Source organism: Triticum aestivum, chromosome 1A (genome assembly GCF_018294505.1).
Source record: "Triticum aestivum cultivar Chinese Spring chromosome 1A, IWGSC CS RefSeq v2.1, whole genome shotgun sequence".
NCBI lineage: Eukaryota > Viridiplantae > Streptophyta > Magnoliopsida > Poales > Poaceae > Triticum > Triticum aestivum.
This window is the reverse complement of record NC_057794.1, coordinates 330,488,624-330,507,336: the sequence shown is the minus strand read 5'-3', so window position 1 is coordinate 330,507,336 and position 18,713 is coordinate 330,488,624.

The following is an 18,713-nucleotide window of genomic DNA, read 5'->3' as shown; positions in this document are numbered from 1 at the left end:
CGGGCGTTGCGAGCGCTCGGGGCTCGGCTTGCTCGATGGAGTGGACAGCGGCGGAGCTCCTGGACACGATGAGAGGACGCACGGGCGGCGGGAAGCACGGCTACGACGAAGGCACGGCGATGGTGGCGTCGGTCATGGCGGGGGAGCGTGAGGGGGAGGAGCTGGAGAGGAGAGGGGGTGTCTGGGGAGTTCGGGGGAGCGAGGGAGGCCGGTCCACGACATCACCGGGCGAGGGGAGCGGCGAGGCGGCGAGCAGGTGCGTGGCGCGCACTACGGTCGCCGTCGGGCACCTGCCTGCCTGCCTGGCCGGCAAGCAGCTCGCTGGAGCGGCGCTGGGCTGGGCCGGCAGGTGGGCCGGGAGCAGGCGTCAAGTAGGTTTTTTCCATTTCTTTCTGTTTTTGTTTTTTTAATACTTCTGCAACTTTGTTGAATTAAATAAAATACTTAGGCAACTCCTAAAATCACCAAACTACTCCTGGTCCATAGTTGGATTATTTCCAACATGAAACATTTTAGTTTGGAGATATTTGAGCATTTAAATATTTTATATAATTTTAGATGCCCAAATTCAAATATTTATAATTTAATTCAAAAACCCTAAGATGGCCTAGGAAAATGTGCATCACTTTTGGCAGAGGTTCTGAACCAAGACAAAAATGATGGGCATTTTAGAAGGGCATTTCAGGTTCATTGAAAAAGTTTTTAGTAAACCCTAACTGGTTTCAGAGGGGACTGGGGGTTCTGTCATCCCCATTTCAGGTTTCTGATGAAAGAATAAACATGATGCAACACTCTAATGCATAAACTAGCTAGGATGTGACAGTTTGCTTTGAATAAAACTCCTCCAGCAAGGCCCAACCTTGGTTTTACCATTTGCCTCACCACCACCTACTTTTCCCTTGGGAGTCGCGCTCCCGAGGGTCATCTTTATTTTAACCCCCCCCCCCGGGCCAGTGCTTCTCTAAGTGTTAGTCCAAACTAGAGCCCCTTGCAGCGCCACCTCGGGGAAACTTGAGGGATGGTTTTAGTTGTACGGATTGCTCATCCGGTGTTGCCCTGAGAACGAGATATGTGCAGCTCCTATCAGGATGTCAGCACATCTGGCGGCTTTGCTGGTCTTGTTTTACCATTGTTGAAATGTCTTGTAACCGGGATTCTGAGTCTGATCGGGTCTTCCCAGGAGAAGGAATATCCTTTGTTGACTGTGAGAGCTTGTGATGGGCTAAGTTGGGACACCCCTGCAGGGTTTTGAACTTTCAAAAGCCGTGCCCACGGTTATGTGGCAGGTGGGAATTTGTTAATATCCGGTTGTAGAGAACTTGACACTTAACTTAATTAAAATGCATCAACCGCGTGTGTAGCCGTGATGGTCTCTTTCCGATGGAGTCCGGGAAGTGAACACGGTTCTTGTGTTATGCTTGAATGTAAGTAGTTTCAGGATCACTTCTTGATCACTTCTAGTTCACGACCGTTGCGTTGCTTCTCTTCTTACTCTTATTTGCGTAAGTTAGCCACCATATATGCTTAGTAATTGCTGCAGCTCCACCTCACTGCCCCTTTCCTACCCATAAGCTTAAATAGTCTTGATCTCGCGGGTGTGAGATTGTTGAGTCCTCGTGGCTCACAGATACTTCCAGACAGTTGCAGGTGCCGATGATACCAGTGCAGATGATGCAACTGAGCTCAAGTGGGAGCTCGATGAAGATCGTGTTCATTGTGTTGTTTTGTTTCTAGTTGATCAGTAGTGGCGCCAAGTTGGGACGATCGGGGATCTAGCATTTGGTGTTGTCTTCTTTTATTTTGGTTCCGTAGTCGGACCTTTATTGTATTCTGGATGATGTATGGATTATTTATGTATTGTGTGAAGTGGCAATTGTAAGCCAACTCTTTATCCCATTCTTATTCAGTACATGGGATTGTGTGAAGATTACCCCTCTTGCGACAAACCTACCATGCGGCTATGCCTCTAAGTTGTGCCCCGACACGTGGGAGATATAGCCGCATCATGGGTGTTACACTTGACAACCCCTTTATCGCGTTGGTTGCGAGGTTCTTATTTGTTTGTGTAGGTACGAGGGACTTGCGTGTCACCCACACGCCTCTTACTGGATTGATACCTTGGTTCTCAAAAACTGAGGGAAATACTTATGCTACTTTGCTTCATCACCCTTTCCTCTTCAAGGGAAAACCAACGCAGTGCTCAAGAGGTAGCAAGAAGGATTTCTGGCGTCGTTGCTGGGGAGTCTACGCACAAGTCAAGACATACCAAGTACCCATCACAAACTCTTATCCCTCGCATTACATTATTTGCCATTTCCCTCCCATTTCCCTCTCCCCCACTTCACCCTTGCCGTTTTATTCGCCCTCTTTTTCCGTTCCCCTTCTCTTTTCTAGTTCGTCTCTTTTTGCTTGTTTCTTGTTTGCTTGTGTGTTGGATTTCTTGCTTGTCATGATGGCTCAAGATAATACTAAATTGTGTGATTTTTCCAATACCAACAATAATGATTTTATTAGCACTCCGATTGCTCCTCTTACCGATGTTGAATCTTGTGAAATTAATGCTGCTTTGCTGAATCTTGTCATGAAAGATCCGTTTTCCGGCCTTCCTAGTGAAGATGCTGCTACCCATCTAAACAACTTTGTTGATTTATGTGATATGCAAAAGAATAAAGATGTGGATAATTATATTTTTTAACTGAAGCTATTCCTGTTTTCTCTTGGAGTTCGTGCTAAAACTTGGTTTTTGACTTTGCCTAAAAATAGTATCGATTCTTGGAATAAGTGCAAAGATGCTTTTATCTCTAAGTATTTTCCTCCCGCTAAGATCATCACTCTTAGAAATGATATGATGAACTTTAAGCAACTTGATCATGAACATGTTGCACAAGCTTGGGAGAGGATGAAATTAATAATATGTAATTGCCCTACACACGGTTTGAATCTTTGGATGATTATACAAAAAATTTATGCCGGATTGAACTTTGCTTCCAGGAATCTTTTAGATTCGGCCGCGGGAGGCACTTTTATGGAAATCACTTTAGGAGAAGCTACTAAACTCCTAGATAATATAATGATTAATTATTCTCAATGGCATACTAAAAGATCTACTAATAAAAAGGTGCATGCTATAGAAGAAATCAATGTTTTGAGTGGAAAGATGGATGAGCTTATGAAATTGTTTGCTAATAATAGTGTTTCTTCTGATCCTAATGATATGCCTTTGTCTACTTTGATTGAGAATAATAATGAATCTATGGATGTGAATTTTGTTGGTAGGAACAATTTTGATAATAACGCGTATAGAGGTAATTTTAATCCTAGGCCGTTTCCTAGCAATTCCTTTAATAATTCTGGTAATTCCTACAACAATTCTTATGGAAATTATAATAAGATGCCCTCTGATTTTGAATCTAATATTAAAGAATTTATTAGTTCGCAAAAGAGTTTCAATGCTTTGTTTGAAGAAAAAATGTCTAAGACTGATGAGTTGGCTAGGAGCATAGATAGGATTTCTCTTGATGTTGATTCTTTGAAACTTAGATCAATTCCACCTAAGCATGATATCAATGAGTCTCTCAAAGCTATGAGAATTTCCATTGATGAGTGCAAAGAAAGAACCGCTAGGATGCGTGCTAAAAAAGATTGCTTTGTGAAAGCGTGTTCTTCTAGTTTCCATGACAATAATGATGAAGATCTAAAAGTTACGGATGTATCCCCTATTATATCTCTGTTTTGCAATATGAATCTTGATAATGATGGGACTAGAGATGAGTCAAGTTTAGTTAGAAGGCGTCCCAATGATTCGGAGTTTTTAAATCGTGATGCAAAAACTGATAAAAGTGGGATTGGAGAGGTCAAAACTTTACATAGCAATGAACCCATTATCTTGGATTTCAAGGAATTTAATTATGATAATTGCTCTTTGATAGATTGTATTTCCCTTGTTGCAATCCGTGCTAAATTCTCTGCATTCTTATAGTCAAAATAAAGCTTTTACTAACCATATCGTTCATGCTTTAATGCAATCTTATGAAGAAAAGCTTGAATTGGAAGTTTCTATCCCAAGAAAACTTTATGATGAGTGGGAACCTACTATTAAAATTAAAATTAAAGATCATGAATGCTTTGCTTTATGTGATTTGGGTGCTAGTGTTTCCACGATTCCTAAAACCTTGTGTGATTTGCTAGGTTTCCGTGAATTTGATGATTGTTCTTTAAACTTGCATCTTGCGGATTCCACCATTAAGAAACCTATGGGAAGAATTAATGATGTTCTTATTGTTGCAAATAGGAATTATGTGCCCTTAGATTTCATTGTTCTTGATATTGATTGCAATCCTTCATGTCCTATTATTCTTGGTAGACCTTTCCTTAGAACGATTAGTGCAATTATTGATATGAAAAAAGGGAATATTAGATTCTAATTTCCGTTAAGGAAGGGCATGGAAAACTTTCCTAGAAATAAAAATTAAATTACCTGATGAATCTATTATAAGGGCCACTTATGGATTGCATACCAAAGATGACAATACCTAGATCTATCCTTGCTTTTATGCCTAGCTAGGGGCGTTAAACGATAGCGCTTGTTGGGAGGCAACCCAATTTTATTTTTGTTTCTTGCTTTTTGGTTCTGTTTAATAATAAAATTCATATAGACTCTATTTATATGTGGTTTTATGCTTTTAATTAGTGTTTGTGCCAAGTAGAACCAGGGGGAAGACTTGGGGAAAGTCTTTGCGATCTTGCTGTAAAAAACAGAAACTTTAGCGCTCACGAGATTTGCTGCCATTTTTTACTGGAGAGTGCTATTTACTTAATTATTTTTGCAGATGATTAATAGATAAATTCCTCATGTCCGGCAATTTATTTTAGAATTTTTGGGGTTCCATAAGTATGCGTTTGATACAGATTCCTACAGACTGTTCTGTTTTTGACAGATTCTGTTTTTCGTGTGTTGTTTGCTTATTTTGATGAATCTATGGCTAGTAATAGAGTTTATGAACCATATAGAAGTTGGAATAAATTAGTTTTAACACCAATATAAATAAAGAATGAGTTAATTACAGTATCTTAAGTTGTGGTTTGTTTTCTTTTACTAACGGAGCTCACGAGATTTTCTTTTAAGTTTTGTGTTGTGAAGTTTTCAAGTTTTGGGTAAAGATTTGATGGATTATGGAACAAGGGGAGGAAAGAGCCTTAGCTTGGGGATGCCCAAGGCACCCCAAGGTAAAATCCAAGGACAACCAAAAGCCTAAGCTTGGGGATGCCCCGGAAGGCATCCCCTCTTTCGTCTTCGTCCATCGGTAACTTTACTTGGAGCTATATTTTTATTCACCAGATGATATGTGTTTTTCTTGGAGCGTCTTGTATGATTTGAGTCTTTGATTTTTTAGTTTACCACAATCATCCTTGCTGTACACACCTTTAGGGAGAGACACACATGATTTGGAATTTATTAGAATACTCTATGTGCTTCACTTATACCTTTTGAGCTTGATAATTTTGCCCTAGTGCTTCGCTTATATTTTTTAGAGCACGATGGTGGTTGTATTTTATAGAAATTATTGATATATCATGCTTCACTTATATTATTTTGAGAGTCCCTTAGAACAGTATGGTAATTTGCTTTGGTTATGAATTTAGTTCTAATATGATAGGCATCCAAGATCGGTATAATAAAAACTTTCATAAAAAGTGCATTGAGTACTAGGAGAAGTTTGATACTTGACAATTGTTTTGAGATATAAAGGTGGTAATATTAGAGTGTGCTAGTTGAGTAGTTGTGAATTTGAGAAATACTTGCGTTGAAGTTTGCAAGTCCCGTAGCATGCACGTATGGTGACCGTTGTGTAACAAATTTGAAACATGAGGTGTTATTTGAATGTCTTCCTTATGAGTGGCGGTCGGGGGCGAGTGATGGTATTTTCCTACCAATCTATCCCCCTAGGAGCATGCGCGTAATGCTTGGTTTTTGATGACTTGTAGATTTTTGCAATAAGTATGTGAGTTCTTTATGACTAATGTTGAGTCCATGGATTATACGCACTCTCGCCCTTCCATCATTGCTAGCCTCTTCGGTACCGTGCATTGCCCTTTCTCACCTTGAGAGTTGGTGCAAACTTCGCCGGTGCATCCAAACCCCGTGATATGATACGCTTTGTCACACATAAACCTCCTTATATCTTCCTCAAAACAGCCACCATACCTACCTATTATGGCATTTCCATAGCCATTCCAAGATATATTGCCATGCAACTTTCCATCGTTCCATTTATCATGACACACATAATCATTGTCATATTGCCTTGCATGATCATGTAGTTGACATCGTATTTGTGGCAAAGCCACCGTTCATAATTTTTCATACATGTCACTCTTGATTCATTGCCCTTCCCGGTACACCGCCGGAGGCATTCATAGAGTCATACTTTGTTCTAGTATCGAGTTGTAATCATTGAGTTGTAAATAAATAGAAGTGTGATGATCATCATTAATAGAGCATTGTACCAAACAAAAAAAGAGAAAGGCCAAATAAAAAAAAGAAGGCCCAAAAAAAGGGGCAATGCTACTATCCTTTTTTCCACACTTGTGCTTCAAAGTAGCACCATGATCTTTATGGTAGAGAGTCTCTTGTTTTTTCACTTTCATATACTAGTAGGAATTTTTCATTATAGAACTTGGCTTGTATATTCCAACAATGGGCTTCCTCAAATGCCCTAGGTCTTCATGAGCAAGCAAGTTGGATGCACACCCACTTAGTTTCTTTTGTTGAGATTTCCTACATTTATAGCTCTAGTGCATCTGTTGCATGGCAATCCCTACTCCTTGCATGACATCAATTGATGGGCATCTCCCTAGCCCATTGATTAGCCGCGTCGATGTGAGACTTTCTCCTTTTTTGTCTTCTCCACATAACCCTCATCATCATATTCTATTCCACCCATAGTGCTATATCCATGGCTCACGCTCATGTATTGCGTGAAAGTTGAAAAAAGTTTGAGATTACTAAATTGTGAAACAATTGCTTCGCTTGACATCGGGGTTGTGCATGATGAGAGCATTCTTGTGTGACGAAAATGGAGCATGACCAAACTATATGATTTTGTAGGTATGAACATTCTTTTGCCATGCTATTTTGAGAAGACATAATTGCTTAGTTAGTATGCTTGAAGTATTATTATTTTTATGTCAATATTAGAATTTTGTCTTGAATCTTTCGGATCTGAATATTCATGCCACAATAAAGAGAATTACATTGAGAATTATGTTTGGTAGCATTCCACATCAAAAGTTTTGTTTTTTATCATTTACCTACTCGAGAACGAGCAGGAAATAAGCTTGGGGATGCTTGATACGTCTCCAACGTATCTATAGTTTTTTATTGTTCCATGCTATTATATTATCTGTTTTGGATGTTAATGGGCTTTGTTTTATACTTTTATATTATTTTTGGAACTAACCTATTAACCCAAGGACCAGTGCAAATTACTGTTTTTTTGCCTATTTCGGTGTTTCGCGGAAAAGGAATATCAAACGGAATCCAAACGGAATGAAACCTTCAGGAACGTGATTTTTGGAACAAACGTGATCTAGAGGACTTGGAGTGGACATCAAGAAACGAACAAGGAGTCCACGAGGCAGGGGGCGCGCCTACCCCCCTGGGCGTGCCCTCCCCCCTCGTGGGCCCCTCGTGGCTCAACCGACCTACTTCTTCCTCCTATATATACTCATATACCCTGAAAACAACGAGGAGCACCACAAAACCCTATTTCCACCGCCACAACCTTCTGTACCCAAGAGATCCCATCTTGGGGCCTTTTCCGGAGCTCCGCTGGAGGGGGCAACAATCACGGAGGGCCTCTACATCAACTCCATGGCCTCTCCGGTGATGTGTGAGTAGTTTACTTCAGACCTTCGGGTCCATATTTATTAGCTAGATGGCTTCTTCTCTCTCTTTGAATCTCAATACAAAGTTCTCCTCGATCTTCTTGGAGATCTATTTGATGTAACTATTTTTGCGGTGTGTTTGTCGAGATCCGATGAATTGTGGGTTTATGATCAAGTCTATCTATGAACAATATTTGATTCTTCTCTGAAATCTTTTATGCATGATTGGTTATCTTTGCAAGTCTCTTCGAATTATCAGTCTGGTTTGGCCTACTAGATTCATCTTTCTTGCAATGGGAGAAGTGCTTAGCTTTGGGTTCAATCTTGCGGTGCTCGATCCCAGTGACTGAAAGGGAAATGACATGTATTTTATTGTTGCCATCGAGGATAAAAAGATGGGGTTTATATCATATTGCTTGAGTTTATCCCTCTACATCATGTCATCTTACCTAACGCGTTACTCTGTTCTTATGAACTTAATACTCTAGATGCATGCTAGATAGCGGTCGATGTGTGGAGTAATAGTAGTAGATGCAGGCAGGAGTATGTCTACTTGTCACGGACGTGATGACTATATACATGATCATGCCTAGATATTCTCATAATTATTCACTTTTCTATCAATTGCTCGATAGTAATTTGTTCACCGACTGTAATACTTATGCTATCTTGAGAGAAGCCACTAGTGAAACCTATGGCCCCCGGGTCTATTTTCCATCACACAAGTTTCCAATCTATTTTATTTTGAAATCTTTACTTTCAGTCTATATCATAAAAATACCAAAAATATTTATCTTATTATTATTATTATCTCTATCAGATCTCACTCTCGTAAGTGACCATGAAGGGCTTGACAACCCCTTTATTGCGTTGGTTGCGAGGTTCTTATTTGTTTGTGTAGGTACGAGGGACTTGCGTGTGGCCTCCTACTGGATTGATACCTCGGTTCTCAAAAACTGAGGGAAATACTTATGCTACTTTGATGCATCACCCTTTCCTTTTCAAGGGAAAACCAACGCAGTGCTCAAGAGGTAGCAATGGCCGCGGGAATTAAAGGGGAAGCCGGACAGCCAGGAATATCGGCAGGCCCTGATGGAAGTTCTAATTTGCAGCGCTTAACTCCATCGTGCCACATGTAACTGCATCGCGTGGCAACGCGCGCGACGCAACCGCATGCATATGGGCCCCTGATGTGATCGTGCGCATGCCCAACCGCTGGCAGAGCGCGCGTGGAGGGACGCGAGCAGAGCGCTCCATGGTCGCCTCAAGGAAAAGTTGTCCACAAGCCAAGCGCGCCAACGGACGCGAGCAGAGCGAGCCACGGTGCCTATTGGCGAGCACAGCGTGCCGCGGCGCCTAACAGCGAGCAGAGTTTGCCGAGGGACGTGAGCAGAGGACGGCACATTGATACATGGCAAATAAGACGAACTGTGCAAGCGATGTCGAAGACATCAAGCATGAATTAGATTAGAGTTGCGTGTGCGATACGTGGCAGACAGTTGATCCATCAGAGCTGTTTGTGATGTAATAAGCCGTGTGTGTTGCGGGAAAACGCTTGCTGGTGTATAACCTTAAATTTAACCAAAAAAGTGTTAATGCATGTTACAAAAATTGTATAGCTGGAAACTATGTTCAAATATGACTCCAACAATATAATCTCTGGCAACATGCATTCATATTTTATTAGTGTACGTGTCCTCTCATCCTCCTCTCGCACGTCTTGTCACCCCGCTGCCGCAGACGGCTTACAGTGCAAGCTTGCGCAGCGCGCAGGGGCGTTATTTTGTCCAAACGGTGGCGCCAATGAATCGTCAGTGAGCCCGTTCCCACGCAACCTCGTAGGTTCCCGCGCAAGCTTCCTGCCCGACTCCGTGAAATCCCCCAAAATCCCAATGCTTACTGGCCTGCTATAAAAAACCCTCACGGTCAGTGAGTCATGCGTCGCATTTTCCCCTCCCTCCCTGTAGCTTATCTCATTTGCTTCTTCCACAATCGCCAATGGCATCGATCCGTCGTCGTTGCTCAGCCAGTCCACCGTCATCAGAGGACAGCTCCAGCTGGGAGGCTACACCGCGGCGGTGGCGCAGTCCCCGGCGTAGTGTAGTGTGCGTGGCGTCCCTGTTGGATGTGCGTGGAACACCCACCACACGCTCCACCATCGCTGCCCGTCGGCAGCTGTTGTCGGCCGCCATTACCACCACACCACCGCCGAAAGCCAGGGCCATCTCCCGCTCCGCCGCAGCGGCCCGAAGGCGGGAGGTAGCTATGGGAGTCCTGGATTAGGGGGTCTCCAAATAGCCGGACTATATCCTTTGGCCGGACTGTTAGACTATGAAGATACAAGATTGAAGACTTCGTCTCGTGTCCGGATGGGACTCTACTTGGCATGGAAGGCAAGCTAGGTAATACAGACATGTATATCTCCTCCTTTGTAACCGACCTTGTGTAACCCTAGCCCTTTCCGGTGTCTATATAAACCAGAGGGTTTTAGTCCGTAGGACGACATACAATCATACCATAGGCTAGCTTCTAGGGTTTAGCCTCTCCGATCTCATGGTAGATCAACTCTTGTAATACTCATATCATCAAGAATAAATCAGGCAGGACGTAGGGTTTTACCTCCGTCAAGAGGGCCCGAACCTGGGTAAAACATCGTGTCCCCTGCCTCCTGTTACCATCGTCCTTAGACGCACAGTTCGGGACCCCCTACCCGAGATCCGCCGGTTTTGACACCGACATTGGTGCTTTCATTGAGAGTTCCTCTGTGTCGTCGCCGTTAGGCTTGATGGCTCCTATGATCATCGGTAGCAATGCGGTCCAGGGTGATACTTTTCTCCCCGGACAGATCTTTGTGTTCGGCAGCTTCGCACTGCGGGCCAACTCGCTTGGCCATCTAGAGCAGATCGAAAGTTACGCCCCTGGCCACCAGGTCAGGTTTGGAAGCTTAAACTACACGGCCGACATCCACGGAGACTTGATCTTCGACGGATTCGAGCCCCTGCCTTGTGCGCCGCGTGGTCACGATGAGTACGATTTAGCTCTATCATCGGACCATATTCAGGAGATCGCACCGGCAGCCGCTCCGAGCCTCAATTTGGAGCCAGTTGCGCCATCCATGGACAGGTGGATGGACCCCGTCACGGAGGCCGTACCCTCAGCGGCAATCGAGCCGAATATCGTCCTTACCCTTCATGAGAGTCGTGTTGCCAAACTGTCGGATCCTTCTCCGCCCATGGACTCCGAACCGCCTGCGCCCGTGCCTATCGAATCCGATTGGGCGCCGATCATGGAGTTTACCTCCGCGGATATTTTTCAGCACTCGCCTTCCGGCAACATACTAAACTCATTAAGGTCTCTCTCCTTGTCAGGAGGATCCTGGTCGAACTACGTCCGGCAGGATTGGGATGCGAATGACGAAGAAATTCGCCGCCCACCCACCACCCACTTAGTAGCCACTGTCGATGACTTAACTGACACGCTCGACTTCGACTCCGAACACATCGACGGTATGGACAACGATGCAGGAATCGAAGAGGAACCACTGCCCACAGGGCACCGGACGCCCACTTCACCACGTGACGTATACATGGTGCACACACCCAAAGAAAATAACAACGAGGAATGGAAGGACGCAGCAACGAGTGGTTCCCTCAAGCAGCAGTCAAAGCGGCGGCGTAAATGCCACCCCAAATCCCGCCCCGGCAGAAATAACGATCACATAGACCCAGCGTTAGAGCAGGGTGAACCATTGGCCGACCACGGTAACACGGAAAATCAAGCCGAACAACCCAACCCCGTCGAAGATAACAGTCCGGACGACATCACACCGGACAGGCGCCAGGAGCAACATAATGCCCACCAAAGGCTTGTTGCCACGGCGAGGAGTCTGAAAAAACAGAAGCAAAGGCTCAAGGCTGCACAAGACACACTCAAAATCAAATGGAGTGAAGTACTCAACACAGCAGTGAAGTACGGCAGTAATCGCCACACCAAGAGCTACCCGAAGCGGAAGTTGCTACCGGAATTAATTGAGGAGGCCTAAGATCCCCCGCAACCAAAAATTGAAATGGCCATCCGGCCGGATAGACGACCTCACGGCCAACATAAAGCGGCGAACAACGCCGCACATAAGCCAATACGCGATCCACGCGAGGGCTCGCATCAAAAGGACGGCGCAACCAGATCCATTTATGGACCACGCAAGCGTGCTCCAGCATACGATGCAACACAACAAACATCCGAACACCACGGTACACCCAGATACAGGGGTGCCGCACACCCCCTATGTTTCACCGATGAGGTGCTGGACCATGAATTTCTAGAGGGATTCAAACCCGTAAACATAGAGGCATACGACGGAACAACAGACCCTGGGGTCTGGATTGAGGACTATATCCTCCATATCCATATGGCTCGAGGAGATGATCTCCACGCCATCAAGTACTTACCCCTCAAGCTCAAAGGGCCAGCTCGGCACTGGCTTAAAAGCCTCCCCGAAAGCTCCATTGGAAGCTGGGAAGAGCTCGAAGACGCCTTTCGGGCAAATTTTCAAGGGACATATGTCCGACCACCGGATGCAGACGATCTAAGTCATATAACTCAACAGCCCTAAGAGTCAGCCCGAAAGCTTTGGAACATGTTTCTTACTAAAAAGAACCAAATAGTCGATTGTCCAGACGCCGAGGCCTTGGCAGCATTTAAGCACAGCGTCCGAGACGAATGGCTTTCCAGGCACCTCGGCCAAGAAAAGTCGAGAACAATGGCAGCATTAACAAGCCTCATGACCCGCTTTTGCGCGGGCGAGGACAGCTGGCTAGCTCAATGCAGCACCAGCGACCCAAGTACATCCGAAGTTAGAGATGGAAACGGGAAATCACGACGCAGCAAAAATAATAAGCGCCGGAATAAGGAAGACAACCCGAAGAGCACGACGGTAAACGTCGGGTTTAGAAGCTCTCGGCTAGGTCAGCAAAAGCCGCCCTCTAAAGGCGCCAGAGATGAACTGTCCAGCTTAAATAAAATTCTGGACCAAATATGTCAGATCCATAGCACCCCCGATAAACCTGCAAATCATACCCACAGAGAATGTTGGGTCTTCAAGCAGTCCGGCAAGCTCAACGCCGAACATAAGGGGCAGGATACACCAAGCGAAGACGAGGATGAGCCTCGCAAGCAAAACACTGGGGAACAGAAGAAATTTCCACCAGAATCCAAAACAGTAAACGTGTTACACGTGATAAAGGGGAGAAGCAAAGCGGCACTCCTAGACAAACATGCCCAAGGGCCTATCACCGCGGAGTTCTGCCACTGGCCATCTCAACCGATCACCTTCGACCATCAGGATTACTCAACAAGTATCCGGAACGAAGGGTGGGCTGCCTTGGTATTAGATCCAATAATTGACGGATACCACTTCACACGAGTCCTGATGGACGGTGGCAGCAGCTTAAACCTGATATATCAGGACACAATCCGCAAAATGGGGATAGACCCAACAAAAATTCGCCACAACAATACTACCTTTAGAGCAGTAACACCAGGCCTAGAGGCTCATTGCACGGGCTCCCTGCTACTAGAGGTTATATTCGGCTTCCCCGATAACTTCCATAGCGAAAATTTAACCTTCCACATTGCTCCATTCCAAGGTGGCTATCAAGCACTACTTGGATGCGAAGCTTTCGCTCGCTTTAATGCAATACCGCATTACGCTTCCCTCACACTTAAGATGCCCGGCCCACGTGGCATCATTACAGTAAATGAAAATATTGAGCGATCCCTGCGCGGCGAAGAGAGTGTGGTTGCCTTGGCAGCCGCACACTAAAACGGCCTCACCAACTAAAGCATTCGATAGGTCGTTAAGACCACGGACACGGTTAGACGATTCCGGCGCAGCTATATGAAATTCATACAGGTTTGATGGCCACACCCCTAGTACAAATATAAGGGGCTCAATGCACGCAGACAAGTGGCAATTCTTACTCATCTTGAACTGTAGATGGTTTCTTTAAACCCACCTTTTTGCATGACAACTTTTCACCTGAGTTCCTCTCTTTTACAGATGACAATCGTGCTACACCCGTCCAGGATACGGCACAATGGAGACACAGGCGCAGACGTGCAGCAGGGACCCGTTCCAAGGATTCTTTTTAGATTAAGACCCCACGTCAACCTTTTTTACTGTCTCTTGTTGATACACATCCCTCAGATTCTCAGTACAATTGAGAAGGAGGCTGACATCTTGGCATGTGGCCACGTCAGAACAATGCACGTACCTGGACAATAGGGGCTTCTTACAAAGGGCACTATTTAGGCCCGGTTTACACCATAAAGACCGAATACCTTAGGGAGTGTTCGACGTCGCGAGTTTGGCCTTATATGCATCAGCTCCGAATCATGTCTTGGGTCAAATGTTGGGTTTGCCTGGCTCCTGTGTTTTGCTGCCTTACATTCCGCTCTATCGGCTAAGGCGGCACCAGGAGAACTACTGCGATTGTGCCCTGGTTCATTCGGACGAGCACCTTAGTAGAGAAAGCCGAAAACTGACTGTCATGATATAGAGCGAGACTGGTCAACCACTCGATGACCTATCCGAATCCTAGAATTCCTCCGCCTTAACGAAGGGCCGTTTCCCGGCCGGGCATGTACGCACCCCGAACTCGGGTGAGTGCGGCGCCACCAGGGGCTATATAGTAGCCCCACTGTCAAACTCCTATGGCTAAGTGAAAGTGCTAAAGCATTATAGTCCGGTTGCCTAGTTCCATGCGCTCTCACCTCCTTAGTAGGACCAAGATGTTGGATTAAGTGTGAATACACGTCTTCTGCGAACACCCCCGCATTATATGCGTGGGGGCTGAAGCCGACGACTGCAATGTTTCAGGTTATACACATGTATACATAAAACGGCCGCACAGGAGGCCTCACAATACTTTCAGGCAAAAGTATAAATACAGCCTTGATAAAATTAATAAAACATTATTTTTACAATGGGAATACATGTCACTCAAACATAATATTCTTCAAGCATTGGGCCTCTATCAAACGAGCACCCTCAAGAACTTCTTCAAAATAGTGCTCGGCAGCCACTCGGCCTATGGCCAAACCTTGCGCCGCAACAGTGGTAGCATCCATTTCCGCCCAGTATGCTTTGACACGGGCAAAAGCTATTTGCTAGCCTTCTATGCACGCCGACCTCTTCATCGCATTGATGCGTGGCACCGCACCAAGGAACTACTGCACTAAGCTGAAATAGTTGTACGGCTTCGGTTTTTCCGGCCACAGATGATCTACGACGGACCTCATGGCAAGTCCGGACAATCTATTGAGTTCGGCCCATTCGGCAAGCTGATAAGTTAGTGGAAGCAGATGCTCTGGAACGTTAAACTGCGACCAGAATAGCTTGTCCACTTCACGATCTGTTTGATCTCGGAAGTATTCGGCCGCATCAACAGCACTCGCCGGCAAATCCAGATATGCATCTGCCGAACTCCACAGCCGATCCAGAGGGGTGTACCGCGGATCTCCGAACTTCCTCCGCAGCAAAAAGGGCTTCCCAGCCACAATATCACTGGCTTCACGCAGCTCCTCCTTCTTCGCTCTCATGGCAGAGCGGGTGTCTTTGGTCGCCATCGTGGCCTTTTCAAGGTCTGTCGCCTTCGTTCGGTTTTCTTCTTCAAGGACCTGACAATGGTCGGCAGTATCTTTTAACTCTATAGCCATCTTGGCCATTTTCTCTTTGCTTTTGCAATGCACAGCCTTCTCAGCTCTTAACTCTTCGGCCGCCTTCAAAGCAGCCGCGTTACTACTCCTTGATTGTTCTTTGGCTCGGGCAAGTTTTGCCCGAAGGGTCTCCACGGTGGCAGCTCCATCTGCAGTCACAACATATTAAAGATACTGGCATCATGCTGCTCTTACTATGTGACATTCACCAGAAAATATCACTTACCTTGTGCCTCGTCAAGCCGCTTGTTAACAAGCTCGATGTCGGCATCCGCTGCATCCAGTTGCCGCTTTAGTTCGGCAAACTCATGAGTCTGGCTAGCCACCAGAGCTTCCACCACCTGCACATAAAGGCGGTATGGTTATTACCTAGGACTATGATCCTCTATTTGCCACCGTTCTGGGTGACAACCAGAGTCTTAGGGGCTACTATCTACACTGGGCACACCTAAAAATGTGCGGTACCATCACAAAGGTATATCATTTTACGTACCTCAAAGCCCGTTAGTAGACTCATAAAGGCGTCACGCAACCCGCTTTCGGCGGACGAGATCCTTTCCATCACTGTACCCATTAACGTACGGTGTTCTTCCGAGATGGTTGCTCGCTTCAGTCGATCCCTCAGTGCGTCCGACCGCATACCAGATGGCGCCGGACTCTTTTGTCTGCCCTCTTCAAGAGCCGGATGCTGGGGACTTCGGGTGACAATGGGATTATCTTCTGGCCTCACCGGATCAGGAGAGGCCCTCCGTGACGATACTTCAAGATCGCCTGCTTCTTGAGAAGGGGAGTCCGGGGGAGGCGTTTCGCTCTCCATCATCTCCGGAAGAAGGTCCCCTGAAGACGAGCTCTGTTGAGAAGGGCTAAGATCTGAACTGCAAGATAAACGCTTCGGTTATTTTCCTCGGAAGTAAGGTAGAATATCTCTACTCTTAAGTAAATTTTGATCACTTATGACCCGTTAGAGGGCTGATCCCCGCACGAACTTTGTGCGGCAAAAGCACCCTCCGAGACAGGATCCTCTGGTGGAGTTTTCTTCTCCCGTTTGGAAACCTTGGTTTCCGGATCATCAGAGGTAGTCCTCTTCCTCCCCAGGGGCGAAGGAATGTCAGACTCCTTCTCTTGGCTATCCTCCCTCACGGAGGTGCTCGTTCCCTCGGTTGGAACAGATAGCGGTGGAGGCCCGCTTTGGCCCTCTTTATTCCCCCTTCATCTTCCTTTGCAGGCACCAGGCAAGGTGCTGGCTCGAGCATCTTTTCCAGCACCGGATTATCCAAGCCTTCGGGAAGGGGAGCCAAACACCGGATCATCTTCACCTTTGCTATCCATTCCTGGTCAAAGAGCAATCCTTTAGAATGATGTCCTGATAAAAGAAAGACAGTGTGTTCGGCTAGAGGGTTACTTACTTGGGACGTGGTGCGGTTGCTGCTCAGGCCCACGTCCTCGGAGGTGTCCGGACACTCTATCTAGGGTCTGAAGAACGACTTGTACATCTCGTGCGTCAGGCCGAGGAAATTCTGAATAGCGCGCGGTCCTTCTGGGTTGAATTCCCATAAACGGAGGGGCCGACGTTTGCAAGGCTGGACCTGACGAACCAGCATGACTTGCACTACCATAACCAAACTAAAATCTCCCGCGAAGAGATCTCGGATGCGGCTCTGCAGTTTGGGCACGTCCTTGGCTGGACCCCAGCTCAGCCCCCTGCTGATCCATGACATCAGTTGTGGTGGAGGGCCCGAGCGAAAGGCAGGGGAGCTACCCACTTGGCACTTCTAGGAGCGGTGATGTAGAACCACTCCCTTTGCCATAATCCGGACACCTCTAGAAACGAACCTTTTGGCCATGGAGCTCCAGCAATCTTGCTTATTAATGCACCTCCGCACGCTGCATACTGCCCCTCGACCGTCTTCGGCTTCACATCAAAGGTCTTGAGCCACAGGCCGAAATGAGGGGTAATGCGGAGGAAGGCCTCACATACGACAATAAATGCCGGGATGTGGAGAAAGGAATCCGGGGCTAGATCGTGGAAATCAAGCCCATAATAGAATATCAAACCCCTTACGAAGGGATCCAGAGTGAGGCCTAGTCCTCGGAGGAAGTGGGAGATGACCACGACATCTTCGTTGGGTTCGGGAGTAGGGATGACCTGCCCTCGGGCGGGCAGCCGATGCGAGACTTCGGCAGTCAAGTATCTTGCCTCCCTCAACTTCTTGATATCCTCTTCCGTGACGGAGGAGGGCATCCACCGGCCCTGGAGGCTGGATCCGGACATGATTGAAGGTCCGAAGCACCTGGCCTGGGCTTTGGGTGTTAAAACTCGAGGCGGGGGAAGGATTCGATTGAGCACGGGAGGAAAAAAGTAAAAACCTTGACCCTTTATAAAGAGGGTGAATAGCAAGCATCCTCCTCGTGGCCGTTTGGGACTTGCCTAAAATCTAGGAGTCCTAGGCGCGGTTGGGTTACCCACGCCCGTATTGATGAGAAACCCGTAATAAGGGGGACACGATCTCTGCTTTGACAAGACGTGTCAAAAAACTGCCTCGCGTTATGTGCGGGGCTAGTTAAAGGAAACGGTTCGAATAATCACCAAGCCATGGCATAATGTCGTGTTGCCAAAACAAGTCAGCAAATTAGATTTGTGGAAATATTATTCTCTCTATGGTGGTATGTGGAACTTATTTTGCAGGGTCGGACACTATCCTTGTATTCAAATTTTTCCATGGTGTGTTCGGAGGAGGAACCCGCCTTGCAATGCAGAAGACAATACTGCACGCCGGACTCATTGTCATTGAAGCCTAGTTCAGGGGCTACTATGGGAGTCCTGGATTAGGGGGTCTCCGGACAGCCGGACTGTTAGACTATGAAGAGACAAGATTGAAGACTTCGTCTCGTGTCCGGATGGGACTCTACTTGGCGTGGAAGGCAAGCTAGGCAATATGGATATGTATATCTCCTCCTTTGTAACCGACCTTGTGTAACCCTATCCCTTTCCGTGTCTATATAAACCGGAGGGTTTTAGTCCGTAGGATGACATACAATCATACCACAGGCTAGCTTCTAGGGTTTAGCCTATCCAATCTCGTGGTAGATCAACTCTTGTAATACTCATA